The sequence below is a fragment of the Vipera ursinii genome (assembly GCF_947247035.1).
Source record: "Vipera ursinii genome assembly, chromosome: 4".
Classification (NCBI taxonomy): Eukaryota; Metazoa; Chordata; class Lepidosauria; order Squamata; family Viperidae; genus Vipera; species Vipera ursinii.
In genome coordinates this window covers 94668797-94682620 of record NC_139514.1, presented here as the reverse complement: position 1 = coordinate 94682620, position 13824 = coordinate 94668797, and positions in this window count along the sequence as shown.

Sequence of the window (13824 nt, the reverse complement as noted above, 5' to 3'; positions counted from 1 at the left end):
TAGTTTAAGCAGGTAGGGGCCCCTGGATACAGTTTGATTGGAGATAAAACTGGGAAAGGAAATGGTTAAAATGGCTGCAATATTTAGTGCTCTCCAAATCCATTTCTAAAAAACATACAAAATGAAAAAAAAATATTTTTAAAGTATATAAGTTCCATGATTGTGCAACTAGAAAATCCCTGCTGAAAAAAATGTGGAGTTGAAACTCTAGTATAACTGAATATGAAATTAAATAGAGGCCCACAGTGGGATTCTACTGTTGTTATAAACTTACCAGAAGCAAATTAAATTGTGCTTTTTACAAGACTCAGAACCATAAAAAAGTTATTGCTGTCTCCTTAAGCTCCTGAGGTGAGCCGTCCTTCTTTCCTTGTTCTTCAAATAGCAATCTCAGAAGCCGAGGCACAAGTAAATTCTATTCCCTCTACTCTGGCCTTAAGGTGGTCATATGTTTTGTTTTGTCAACCAGCAGTCATTTTAAAAGGTCACTGACTTAATGAACTAGTTTCTAATTCATATAACTATTCCTACAGTACTTGAGGAAAAATAGATTTATTTTAACAGAGTAGTCATTTGTGCCAATTATACAAGTAAGAAAAAATAAAGAGAAAATTAAATGATAGTTGGCAGGTCACTTATTAAGAGACAATACTTTCAGTCGGATAAGTGTGTAAGTTGGCCTGTCCAATTCTGCATCTTCCAGATGTTTCAGCTAGTATGATCAATGCTCAGGGTCAATGGGATTAGTAATGCTATTTTACAGGGTGTGAGGCTCAGAAAGACTGACTAATCTTGTTCTCATTTATTTCCAGACCACAAACAACAGAACAGAACTATGTACCATAACATCCTCCATAAGTGTGGTTTATCTCTAAAGATAGACACTTACATAAATCAGCAAACAGATCAAGACAAAATGGCCTGCCGTGATCTTTCTGTCTTACCACAGCAGCTTGATAGGCTGAAATTAGTAGATGACACATTTTACAGAACAATGTTAAATGCATTTTCCCAATTTGTGCAGGTCCAACCACTTCAAGTCCCAAGACTGTATTCATAGCTGGCAATTCTGTACTGCACCCTGTGGAAATCTAGGCTCCGAAAATTTGTTAATTGTGACAATGCTTCTTCCTTCCAGATATCATACATAAACTAGAAATCTAGCTAGTACAAGGAAAGAATTCACACAATGATTTGTTACAGGTTGGGTCTTTAAGACCCTTGAATTACCTCATGATTTTTGCCCATAGTGATGGAAGCCTGAACTGCTACCATGAAGGCAATCATGTTATAAATGATGTAAATTATGTAAAATTGTGATTGATGATAAGCCTCCAAGTAACACTATCCCAACCTGCTTAAGCTATGGCCACAATAGGAGGCTCATCTATGTTATTAAAAAAATTTTTTTGAGGATGATAGATTTTATAGCATAATAAATCCATTTCAATGATTATCTTGTACATTTTCTTTTACAAAAAAGGAAAATGAGCAAATGAGAAAGAAAGATAAAAGTGATTCCTTTGTGATGGGATTCATTTTTTTCTACTGCAAAGGATGTTAAGAAACATAAAAAATAGTTTATTATAGCACAATGGCTAAATGCCCCCTGATATCTTCTTGAGGAGGAAAAATAGCACCACTGATAAAGTTCCAAGGGATAGCATATTTGAAAATGGCTACTAGGAAAGTGTTATGACCCACTATGCAGCAATTCTTACCCAAACTTAAAATGTTAGTTGAATGAAATCTGTGTCTTTCCTTTTTAATTTTTATTTTATATATTAATATATTTTATTTAATATATTTAATATTAATTTTATATTCATGCAGCCAATTTTTTGAAACAACTAATTCCCTAGTAGCTGACTTTCAAAAAAGTAAGTTTGCACTTCATTATATTGTTTGACAGTGTCAATTGTCATTAATTCATACTGTAATGAAAAGTTAATGGATAACTTAGATGTTAAGTGCAATTCTGGAATCCAGCTAGAATGGATTACAGGATACTGTAGGTTTGATGTTTCATTTTTTTTCCAGCTCTGCACAATCAGAAATACTGGCTCTCTTTGTGATGCATTTATTTTTATTATTTCTTTCCTTTTGCAAATAACAAACATATCCAACACACCTTCCTCCTCCTATTTTCCCCACAAGAACATCACTGTGAGATGAGATATTCACTAGTTAGTTTTGATGAGGTGGAACCAGAACTCATGGTTCCCTGCTTGCTAGCCTGGTGCCTTAACCACTAGACCAAACTGATTCAATTACCTTAATTGCCCATGTTCTTGGGCTTTGCCAAGAACTCGACTCCCCTCCGCCCTGTGCGCGCCCACAGAGAGGGCCTCCTCAGGGTGCCTCCTGTCAAGGAATGTCGACTGGTGGCCCCCAGTGGGAGGGCCTTCTCTGTGGGTGCTCCGGCGTTATGGAATCAACTGCCGGTCGAGCTCCGGATGGCATCAGACCTCCGATCCTTCCGTCGCGGGTTGAAGACCCATTTATTTGAACTAGCGGGTCTGGCCTGATGGGGGTACTTGGGTTTTTTATTGGTTTGTTTTAGTATTCTGGTTTTAACTTGGGCATTAATTTAATTATTTTTTAATGTTTGTATTGGTGTTTATATTTATGCCCTGTGAACCGCCCTGAGTCCCTTTGGGAGAAGGGCGGTATAAAAATCTCAATAAATTAAATTAAATTAAATTAAATTTGCCCATGAAATCTTGACCAGTACTAGTCTTGCCCCATTGAGCTCTGTAATTGAGGACTTGAGGTTTGTTTTCTTAAGTTCAGGTCCAACAACCTAACCACTGCACTACTTTCAATCTCATTCTGCATGAAAATCCTCCTCCCTCTATATAAACTTTATGCTCAATGTTCATACTGTTTCTTCAAACTGGTGCTGGATGGAACAAATCCTTTCATTCTGGCATCTAGTAAGATTAAAAAATAAGTATGATTCACAACATCTTCAGCTTTTAAGGGTATCCTGCATTATGTAAACACAATAATCTTTTTCAGCTCAGGGAGTTCTTTATGAGGCTCTAGGTCTGAATAGGACTTCAAAATTGCAGGGTGCTGAAACCAAGAGTATCTTTGCCCCATCCTTTCAAATTCTGCCCTAACATGGTCATAAGCAGTTGGAAAGTGGAACGTTGGAGCCACAAAGCAGTCATGGCAGCCACAAAGCATCTGTGCCTCCAAATTCTATATGAACACTTTCATACCACAAAGTGTCTTCCTGCAAAACTCCATTTGGCAATAAACTTTCCAGAAAAGGATTATGAGTCTTATTGCTGACATTTGCAGAGATGAGTCTATATTTAATATACAACTCAAATGAGGAACATATTCCTTGTGGGTTAGAAGACATTTTTGTGGGGAGTTCTGGATAATATATTTCAATTGGAGTTGTTGGTTTTCTGGGTAGCCTGTGAATACAGTATTAACCACTTGCAATAGGAGGATTGTTGGATAAAACAGATGTTTTCATTTTCTAGAAGTTATGTATTTATTAACTTCCTTCTGGGAACCTGGTTAGAAAAAGAAACAGGTTCATACAAATTCTTTAGAAATCAATTCTTTTTCTAGATTAGATGTTGAAAAAAGCAATATTTTGACAGAAATTTATTGTTATGGTTTTTAGGTTTTGCTAATAGATTTTTATGCTTTCCTTTTCTTAGGAAATATAAACTTCTTTAACTTTTTAAATAAATAAAATTTGTTTAGGGGTGTGATTTCCGTCAGCTGGAGGACCAGTGGGCTTCTTTGTGCAATTGGTTGGCCGGCGTGAGAACAGACCATTAGACTAGAGGGGCCAAGGGTCCAATTCAGCAGGGCACTGCTTATAATCTTTGGATATGGTATGCTTTCAATAAGTGCTTAAAATTGTAAAGATGTATAGCAAGTAGGACCTGTGAGACTCAGTGAAAACTGAATGGGAATTTATGGGAATGAGTAGTAGCTTTAAGAGAAAGAGAAGGATCCAGTATGGTTGTCATATGCATGCCGCTGAGCCAGCTAAAAAGTTTCAACTTATCAAGCAGCATCAGTTTGGATTCTTCTCCCAAGACTCATTTTTCAGATAGTTGCAATAGTCAGATGTCTGTCAACTAAACTATCTATGCTTTCTTTCTCCCTGAACAGGATTAGTTGCTTTGTCTATCGTGATAAATTTGTTTTAACAAAGAGATATAAGAAAGTTTCAAGCACAGTCATTATAAATTTCACAAGTTTATTCAATGTAAAAGTGTTTGGGTGTATGTGTGTGTGTGTATGTGTGTCTGTATAAACAATACAGATTCTAGGACCAAATCTCATTTGAAGCTCATACCACAACCATAAAAATATCCATGAGGGACTTACCACTTTGATTCTATAGCATTATGAATGAGATTATGAGAGCAAGAAAACCTGACATCTTCTATTTTAAGCTAGGATAGGTGGGAAGTATTGCTTCGATATTCAAGGATCTTGTTTGATAATATGCTTCAGTGCTTGGTAGTTGGGGGTTGGGCTAGGAGACCTCCAAGGTATTATTATTATTATTATTATTATTATTATTATTATTATTATTATTATTATTATCATCATCATCATCATCATCATCATCATCATCATCACACAGTCAGCCAGATGTTCATATTGGATTTGGCATTTTTATCTACCTAACGAGTCCTTAACAAGGACCTAGGATAGGCAGATATGGATGTTTGATGGTATTATAGATATCGTCGCAGGATGGAAGCAGTTCCTAGTAAGGCCGCCTTTTTCAATTGACTAATGGCTAGTTTGTCGATGCCAATGGTGCTCCAGTTGTTTTGGGATTGCACCCAAGGCGCCTATTACTATTGGTACTACCCTTGCTTGCCTTTGCCACAGTCTTTCTATTTCTATTTGTTCTGATTCTGGATTTTGTTCTTTCCAGAACTGGTGCATTTGTTTTAGATATCCTCTTCTTGTTGGACTTGATCTGTAATAACAGATCATTATTTATTTGTTTTCAATCACTGTGTATTTGCGATGGTAAACACCTTTTCTTCCAGTAGTTCTACAGCTGCTGGCCCTGGTTGCTCAGCCAACAGTCCTGAGTCCTGTAACCCATTTTTCACCAGATATCCAGGAACTTCAACATTTAGCGTGGACCTCAGGTGACATCCGAGCCAGTATGGCATTCTGAAATTTACGTCTCACCATATTTTTATGGGAGAGACAGTCTGATGAGACCTGTCCAGTATGGTTGAACCTCTGGCATAGCTCTCATCTTCCTCAGAGTACACAAGCCCCACAACCACGTCAAGGTAGTGCCTCATTGGGGGTCAAGGTAGTGCCTAACGGGGGATTATTATTATTATTATTATTATTATTATTATTATTATTATTATTATTATTATTATTATTATTATTATGCATTTGTCTATCAGAGCAGTTGGGGTGTCTAATAGTCCATCATCACTATTAGCCAAGCTATGATTTATATAGAAGCCCCATATAAACCTTTTCTCTGAAACTTCTAGATTTGAACATTCTGACATGTATTCTGTTTTCTGCCCCCAAACTTTAAATCTCTTTTAAAAAGTTGCAATCTGTTTTCTGATCATTTATGTGCCACCAAATCTTTTTGACTGCCCAAGACCACATTTCCTTCATGTCCCCTAATCTGGTCTTTCAGGTTTTCTTCCAATTATCACCGCTGTAACTGAGTCCATCCACCTTGCTGCTATTCATCCTCTTCTCTTTTCATCCACCTTTCCTAGCACTAGCACTGCTTTAGGAAAACATGCTTCACTACTGGAAAGTATTTTTATTCATATTCTGGTAGTCCCCAGTGTAGCTACAGTGAACTGTGTGTTTGAGGGTTTGCTAAATAAAGGTAAAAGAAAGGAAAGAAGAAAAGTGGCACTGGAGGTGAGCAAGTAAAGACTCTAACAGTGTTGAAGTAAAGTTATATGGGACTTCCTACTGGCCATGGCAGAGTTGCTACTGTCATCCAGAAGCTTCTCACTATATGAAAACACAGTGAAACTGGTTTCTAGAATGGAATGGATTAGATGTTTGTGTGATCAAACAGCACACACTGCTACATTATCCATTAGACTTTTCATTTTCTGGAGAATTGATGTTATGTAAAGAGGAAAAAAAGATGTGAAAAATAATAAGGCAAGGAAATAAAGTTCTGGGATAAATAGAAGGAAAGGAAATATGGCTAAAGCTACTTCACATCAACACCAATCACTATACCTCTCTATAGGTTTTTGACCATCTTCATTTCCACTATGGGTTTCCACCCAATTTCTTTGGCTCTTTATAGAATCAACCTCCTTTTGTTCAAAAGAAAAACAACAACACCTGGATGTTAAGTCAGCATAGATATTTTCTTTCTTATATTTATGTTCAAGCAGATGAAAAGTGAAATATAATCTAATAAAGGGAATGTAAATAAGACAGAAATGAGGGGTATTGATTTAAGGCAGAAACCAAATGTAATCATTTTCATGATGCATCCTTCAATTTAATTTTTTGGGGTACATGAAACAATTTTGTGATACTTTTGTCTTGGGAGGCTTTGAGATTATATTGTTAGATATAAAGTTCTAAAGATGAAACATAACACTTCAATAAATATAGGGAGATGAGGGGTTGCGCTTCTTTACAAACATTTGCTTTTTGCATGATTCAATATAATATTTCATATGGGTTGAAATATTGGCTTATTTATTTTTATAAATTCCTAAGCTTACATTTTATTATCCACTTTAATAAAATCTCATCTCAAAGTACAAGTGAATATTTCATACCAATAATTTGCTAGAAAAATAGCTTAAAACATATCTGGGAGTCACTTGTTTGAAACTGAGTCTGTTTAAAATTTGCTTCTGAAACATTTTCCTTCATTACTCAAAACTGCTTATCAAAAAGCCTTTTTTCACCCAGTGCAGATAAAACATCTTAATCCAATGTAAACATCCCTATTGTGATTGAGTAATAGCTTTGTGTATTATTACCCGAAGAAAAACCACTTTTACCCAATTTTGGGTAATTTACCTGGGTTTGGAAGCACTTTTTAAATTTATTTAGTGCACGACATACACTGTCAGGCAAATCTACATGTGCTAGACACAGAATGCAGTTCTGACAGCTTAGCTTTCTAGTTCATTTTGTTCGGCACTTGTGCATCTATCCTTGATCCACCACGGGGGGGGGCAACTAGCTTTATACCAATTAACTAGCAACACTCAGATTGTTGGCTCTTCCACACTACTCTGCCACACTCACTTGCCTGCTGTTGCGATGCCTTGCGTCTAGCCAGGTCCAATGCTGGCTTCTGCTTTCAACACACATAAGTGCAGGTAGGTTTTTTTTCCACCCAAGTGGTACCCATTTATCTACTTGCAATATTGCATGCTTTCAAATTGTTGGGTGTGCAGGAGCTAGACACCAAGCAAAAGGAGCTCACTCTGACTCATGGAGCCGTTCTTGAACTGCCAGAATGCAGACCATTTCTGCTGGCAGTTTCAGCATCATTAAGCCCCTGCACCACCATGTTCCCCTGGAAAGCACTGGTCTAAAGGAACAAGAGTCTGAAACTTTGTCTTGTATGGGATAAGGCACAAGTGAAATAAATGGAATTCATGAGAGGAGAATCCATATGTTAGTTCTAAGACAAGTAAAAAAGAAAAAGATGACAGAATCTCCTTTCCAACTATTCTCAGACCAATGTATCTTTCCTTTATCATAGGGTGTATATCTTTGAAGGAATGAGTGACACATACTTCTATCTATGGATCAGGACAACAAAAGGGCTTATTGGCCAATTAACAAACCAGAAAGTGCTTCTCTTTATCACTTCAGTCTAGGAAAATTGGCCAGGAAAGTGAAACAAGGTCTGCATAATACCTATCTGGCTTAGAGGAGCTATAAGATGTTTTCTTCCTTTCAGTGATGTTCATCTCATTAGCAGATGTTATAGCCCTCCATCCAAAGACTTTTGATCTCTTGGGCAATGAAAGAGATTGGAGAATGATTTCCTTTAGCTCTTCATTAAAGCCACTGAGTATTCTTTTTTGGCTGGAAGAAGTAAATAAGGGATTAGATTGGGTCCCCTTTAGATGATATCTTCTAGCCTAGAATTGGATGAGGGAAATCTCTCAATCCTGGGTTTCCTGGGCAATAGATACATCCATATGCAGTGGCATTCTATTTCACAATCTCAGAGCAATGGAGTTCTTCATTCTTATGTCAAAATAATGTGATTAGTTAAGTAATAAAAATTATTTTATCTGGAGTTTTAAATTTTAGTTCTATTTCAATGTGTATATATGTGTATATATATGTGTGTATACACACCCACCCACCACACACACACAAATATAATTATATTTAAAACTCATAACCAGATGTCTAACCTTTCATCATCATTCTTTTCTATTATTTTAGAATTATATAATTATTATACAATTATTATATGATTGTATTATCATATTCAAATATATTCATATTTGAAGCTCATAATAAAATGTCTTGCCTTTTGCCATCATTTAGTTCAATTATCTCATTTAATCTTTTATTTTCCATTCCATTATTTGTCCTTTTTTTCTTCTTCAGAAATTCGTCTGAACTTCTGAAGGTATCATCAAAATAGCCCAGAAGGGAAAAAAAATAAAAAAAATATGATCAGGACATGTTGTATTTATGCATGGCCACAGATGGGCCTGAAACATCACATGTGGTCCCATAGCTTTCTGAGTCCAGAAGGTCAACTACATATAAGATGGAGAGATAAAATGCAGAAAACCCTTGTTTCAGGTGGCAGACTATTGGACTGTCAGCACCCTTGCTTCAAGTAATGAACATTCCTGAAAGAAAACAATGATTGGTGTATCAGAGTAAATTTCATTTCTCCTCCTTCTACATGACAGCAAGACAAAAGTGACCTGCAAGCAATCCATTCCTCCTTCTCAAAATCTGACACCCCGCATAGCAGTTCATATCCTATTACAACTGCCAAGAGCAATGCAATGCAGCATATAAACCACTGTTCGTCAAAAGCATTGATCACATGTGTCATACTTCAGCTGTTATAATGAATTCTTCTTTTTCTTTAAAAAAAAATCTCTCCACCAGCAACACATCTAGCAATATTCACATATTTTAAAATGAGCACTATTGATAATGAATATTATATAGAAATCACTAAGTTCTGAGAAACGTGGCAACTGTGGCATTATTACTCAATACATTTTACTGGTTCTGGAGCTGTGAGACATGCAATCAACTTCTAAAGAAATCTTAAAAAATGGGTTGTAAGAAATAGTATTATATTTAACCACAAAAGAAAATATAAATGCTGGAGTTTTCTTATATACAATAAAACAGCCATAAGATATGAAAATTCTACAGAATAGAGCAATAGAAATGTTAAATTGGATAGTAAAATTATTATCTAAGGAGCTGTGCTGTACACTAGGAAACACTAGGTTTGAGAATTCTAATAGAACTAATATAACAAAGAAAAGTGGACTTGCAAAAGATTTGGGAAATGTTCTTTGTTGTATGAACAGGATTTAAGTAATCAGCCTATTTAATAAAGATTGGGAAATTACTGTGAAGATGGGACATCACTTTTCTGTTCAGTTTGGCAACCGGTTTTAGAAATTTTTGCAGCCATTATTTTTCTGGGTGTTATGATAAAAGTGTAAAATCTGGAAGACTTTAAAACATGTTCCTTAATTATTACTTTTTAAATACTTATAAAACAAAACCATAAAAGACAGAGCCATAAAATGGAAGTCAAATACATTTTAACATTTGACCTTCAACTCCAACCCTGGAGTGATGGAATACAGATACATATTTCATTTTTCTAGAATTTTACTACCCTCAAGTAATATTTTTTTTCCTATTGTAGTGTCTTTCAGTAGCTCTAATAAAGTTTGCAAAATATCGTCAGGCAATACATGATTACTATCTCTTAAAAATCTTAATATTAACTCTCCAAAATCTTTTGAATTGTCATAGTTTTGAAAAAGAACTACATCCAAATTTATTTTATGAAGTTCATTTTGGCAAAGGAAGAACTGAATTGTTGTAATGTCTCAGTGGTATAATAGAATATCTGTCAAAAGTCTTCCTTGTGTTGGTCTCCCAAATATCACAAATACTGATGTGGTATATTGTATGTATGCTACATCTTTTTAGTTCAGAATTGTTTATCAAAGGGCTACCATATTTGAAATAAGCAGTAAAGAAACTTGTAAATTTTAACTGTGCTCTGTATCTCATTAAATGCTTGTACCCCAAATGTGGTAACCTCATTATATGTTAACTTTATCCCCCAACAGTCCTAGGAAATAAGTCAGGAAATTGATCACAAAATGGACTTGGAGAATTAATATCCGAACTCCAAAACGAGTGACTGCAAATACATGAAAATGAGATTCACTAATTATGGGAAGAATCTTTAGCAGTTCCTTAGTGGCTAATGCGACATGAGCTGAGAGAGAACCAAAACAATATGCATCTATGGAAGTGCATCCAGTATAAATGTAATCTATAAAACTAGTAGGCTTCTTACTGATTTTTGCCTTTTCCCCTCAAAGTAAACTTGCCCCAAGCCTAGGACTTCAGTAAGGCATTTGATAAAGTAGACCACAACCTACTACTTGATAAGATAGAAAAATGCGGGTTAGACAGCATTACCATCAGATGGATTCGTAGCTGGCTGACCAGCCATACTCAATGAGTGGTCCTCAAATGGAACTGTATCTATATGGAGAGAAGTGTGTAGTGGGGGTGCCCCAGTGCTCTGTTCTGGGCCCAGTGCTCTTCAACATCTTCATCAATGATTTGGATGAGGGGATAGATGGGGAACTCATCAAATGTACAGATGACACCAAACTGGCAGGAATAGCCAACACTCCAGAAGATAGGCTTAAGAAACAGGAGAATCTGGACAGACTTGAACATTGAGTGCTATCTAATAAAATGAAATTCAATGGTGAAAAAGTAAGGTTCTACATTTAGGCAAGAAAAACGAAATGCACAGTTATAATATAGGTGGTACTTGCTCAATAGTAGCAACTGTGAGAGGGATCTTCAAGTCCTAGTGGACAATCACTTAAATATGAGCCAGCAGTGTGCTGCAACTGCCAAAAAAGCCAACACAGTGCTAGGCTGCATTAACAGAGGGATAGAATCAAGATCACATGAAGTGTTAATACCACTTTACAATGCCTTGGTAAGGCCACACTTGGAATACTGTATCCAGTTTTGGTCACCATGATGTAAAAAAGATGTTGAGACTCTAGAAAGAGTACAGAAAAGAGCAACAAAGATGATCAGGGGACTGGAGGCTAAAACATATAAGGAATGGTTGCTTGAATTGGGTATGCCTAGTTTAATGAAGAGAAGGACAAGGGGGTGACATGATAGTAGGGTTTCAATATCTCAGGGGTTGCCAAAAAGAAGAGGGAGTCAAGCTATTCTCCAAAGCACCTGAAAGCAGGACATGAAGCAATGGATGGAAACTAATCAAATAGAAAAGCCACCTAGAACTAAGGAGAAATTTCCTAACAGTTAGAACAATTAATCAGTGGAACAACCTGCCTCCAGAAGCTGTGAATGCTCCAACACTGGAAATTTTTAAGATGAGACTAGACAGCCATTTGTCTGAAATAGTATAGGGTTTCCTGTCTGAGCAGAGGGTTGGACTAAATGACCTCCAAGGTCCTTTCCAACATTATTATTATTATTATTATTATTATTATTATTATTATTATTATTATTATTATTATTATTATTATTATTATTTCTGCTTCGACTCCCATTATATTAGCTTTTTGACATGATAAATTGCCCATTTTGGGGGGAAGGGTCTGCCTTCAAGATTATTGATCTTGGTGGTTGCCAGGACAAATCCCTGCAGTTATTTTGGCAAGAATTTGGAAGTGGCTTGCCATTGTCTGCTCCTCTGGGTTGAGGAAGAAGGACTCGCCAAAGGTCACTCAGCTGGCCTAAAGTGAGACTATAATTCAGACTCCCAGTTTCTAGCCTGATGCATGGACTGCTACACCAAACTGGCTCTCGATGAACACTCTAATTATATTACAGTATTTAAAATGTGAACTAATGGAAACCTCTTTTTTTTGATTGACATTACAATGTAACTAAAATCTATCCATTCTGGATTGATTTGGTGCACCAGTTTCCATTCCTCTCAGTAGAATCTATAGCCAAACAGTTGGAGCTGTTTCAGCTATTGGTGTAAAAAAATTATTAAGTCAGTCACCAACTGGGAAATTATATTTGTAAGGACATCTAGTATTTCCTAACAGTGTGGTTTTTCAGTTTGTGTAGCTTGGTAGGTTAGAATAATTGTAAATATTACAATTACAAATAATTTAACAAATAATTTATAAATTATACAATTTATAATGTGTAATTAATTAGTGGTACAATTTATAATGTGTAAATAGTGATATCAAAGAAGGTTGCATTTCAAGTACGACAATTAAATGAAAAACAATCTTGTGTTGTATCCAAATGATATTTAAATTTGTGCTTGTCAGAACTAACGAATTTCAGCCAGGAGTTTTGGAAACAATCTGATTTTGTATCCTAGGGGAGGCATTAGTTCTGACACATTGCTTTGACTTAGAGAAAATGGAACTAGTCAAATTATGAAACTGAAGTTCCTTTGAAAAGTTACTAAACAATAAATGCTACTGTAATTTATTACAATACATTGATATAAAATTACCAATTCATTACTAAAATAAATAAATACATATTTCTTCCCTATACAACTTACACAGTTGGGCCTGACTTAACAATATAACATATGATATAAAGTTTTAAAAAGGATATGCATGGACATACAAACAGATCAAAACATATGTATACGTGTGCACCAACAACTTAAGAAACTGATCAGATTCTGTAAAAATAAAACTTGTTGCTTCTTTTTTAGTGGTGGAAATACTGGATAATTGAGGAAAGATAATCTCTTCTGACAAAGGGATTTTAAATGGGTAAAAGTAGTTGGGGGTGGTCAGCAAATGATTTCCCCCTGACCTGAGTCATGCTGTTGAAAAAGAAAAGGTGAGAAACAGAAAGATAAGAAGATCTCATGAGGATGTTTCCTAAATCTTCAAGAAGCACTTCTTTGGTTTTAAAACTATCATTTCTTACTTTAAAACAAAAGCTTTTCTAACTAAAGCAAATTTGCACAGTTGTTATGTCATGGTTGGACAACTTTCCCAGAGTTGGAATTGCCAATCATTGGATAATGATGATACAGGAAGAGCAAGGCCCTTTTAAAAGGTTTTTGGTGGAGGAGAAAATTAAGGGTTGAAATTGAAGTAGGAAGCCTCTGAGGATCAAATTGTTCCCATTTCCAGCTTTATAAACCCTCTACAGCCCACAATATCTGAACCTATATCATCACATTACAGCAGCAAACAGTCAAATCCTGACCATGGAATTTGAGGATATTGGCAGAGAGATTTTTTAAAAAAATTATGGACTTCAATGCACTTTGCCTCCTAGAGGCCTCGTGCTTCCGTTTTCCTTCCTTCCTTCCTTCCTTCCTTCCTTCCTTCCTTCCTTCCTTCCTTCCTTCCTTCCTTCCTTCCTTCCTTCCTTCCTTCCTTCCTTCCCACCACTGCTCAGTGTTTATTTGTGCTAAATGATAATGGTGTAATTTTGGGATGCCTCTGACTGCATGCAGCCCACACACTAATGGCAATGTTACAATAGTTGTCCATCATCTCAAGTTCTAATCTCCATAAATGAACAACAAAAGCTTTTTAGTTTCATTTGCTACTG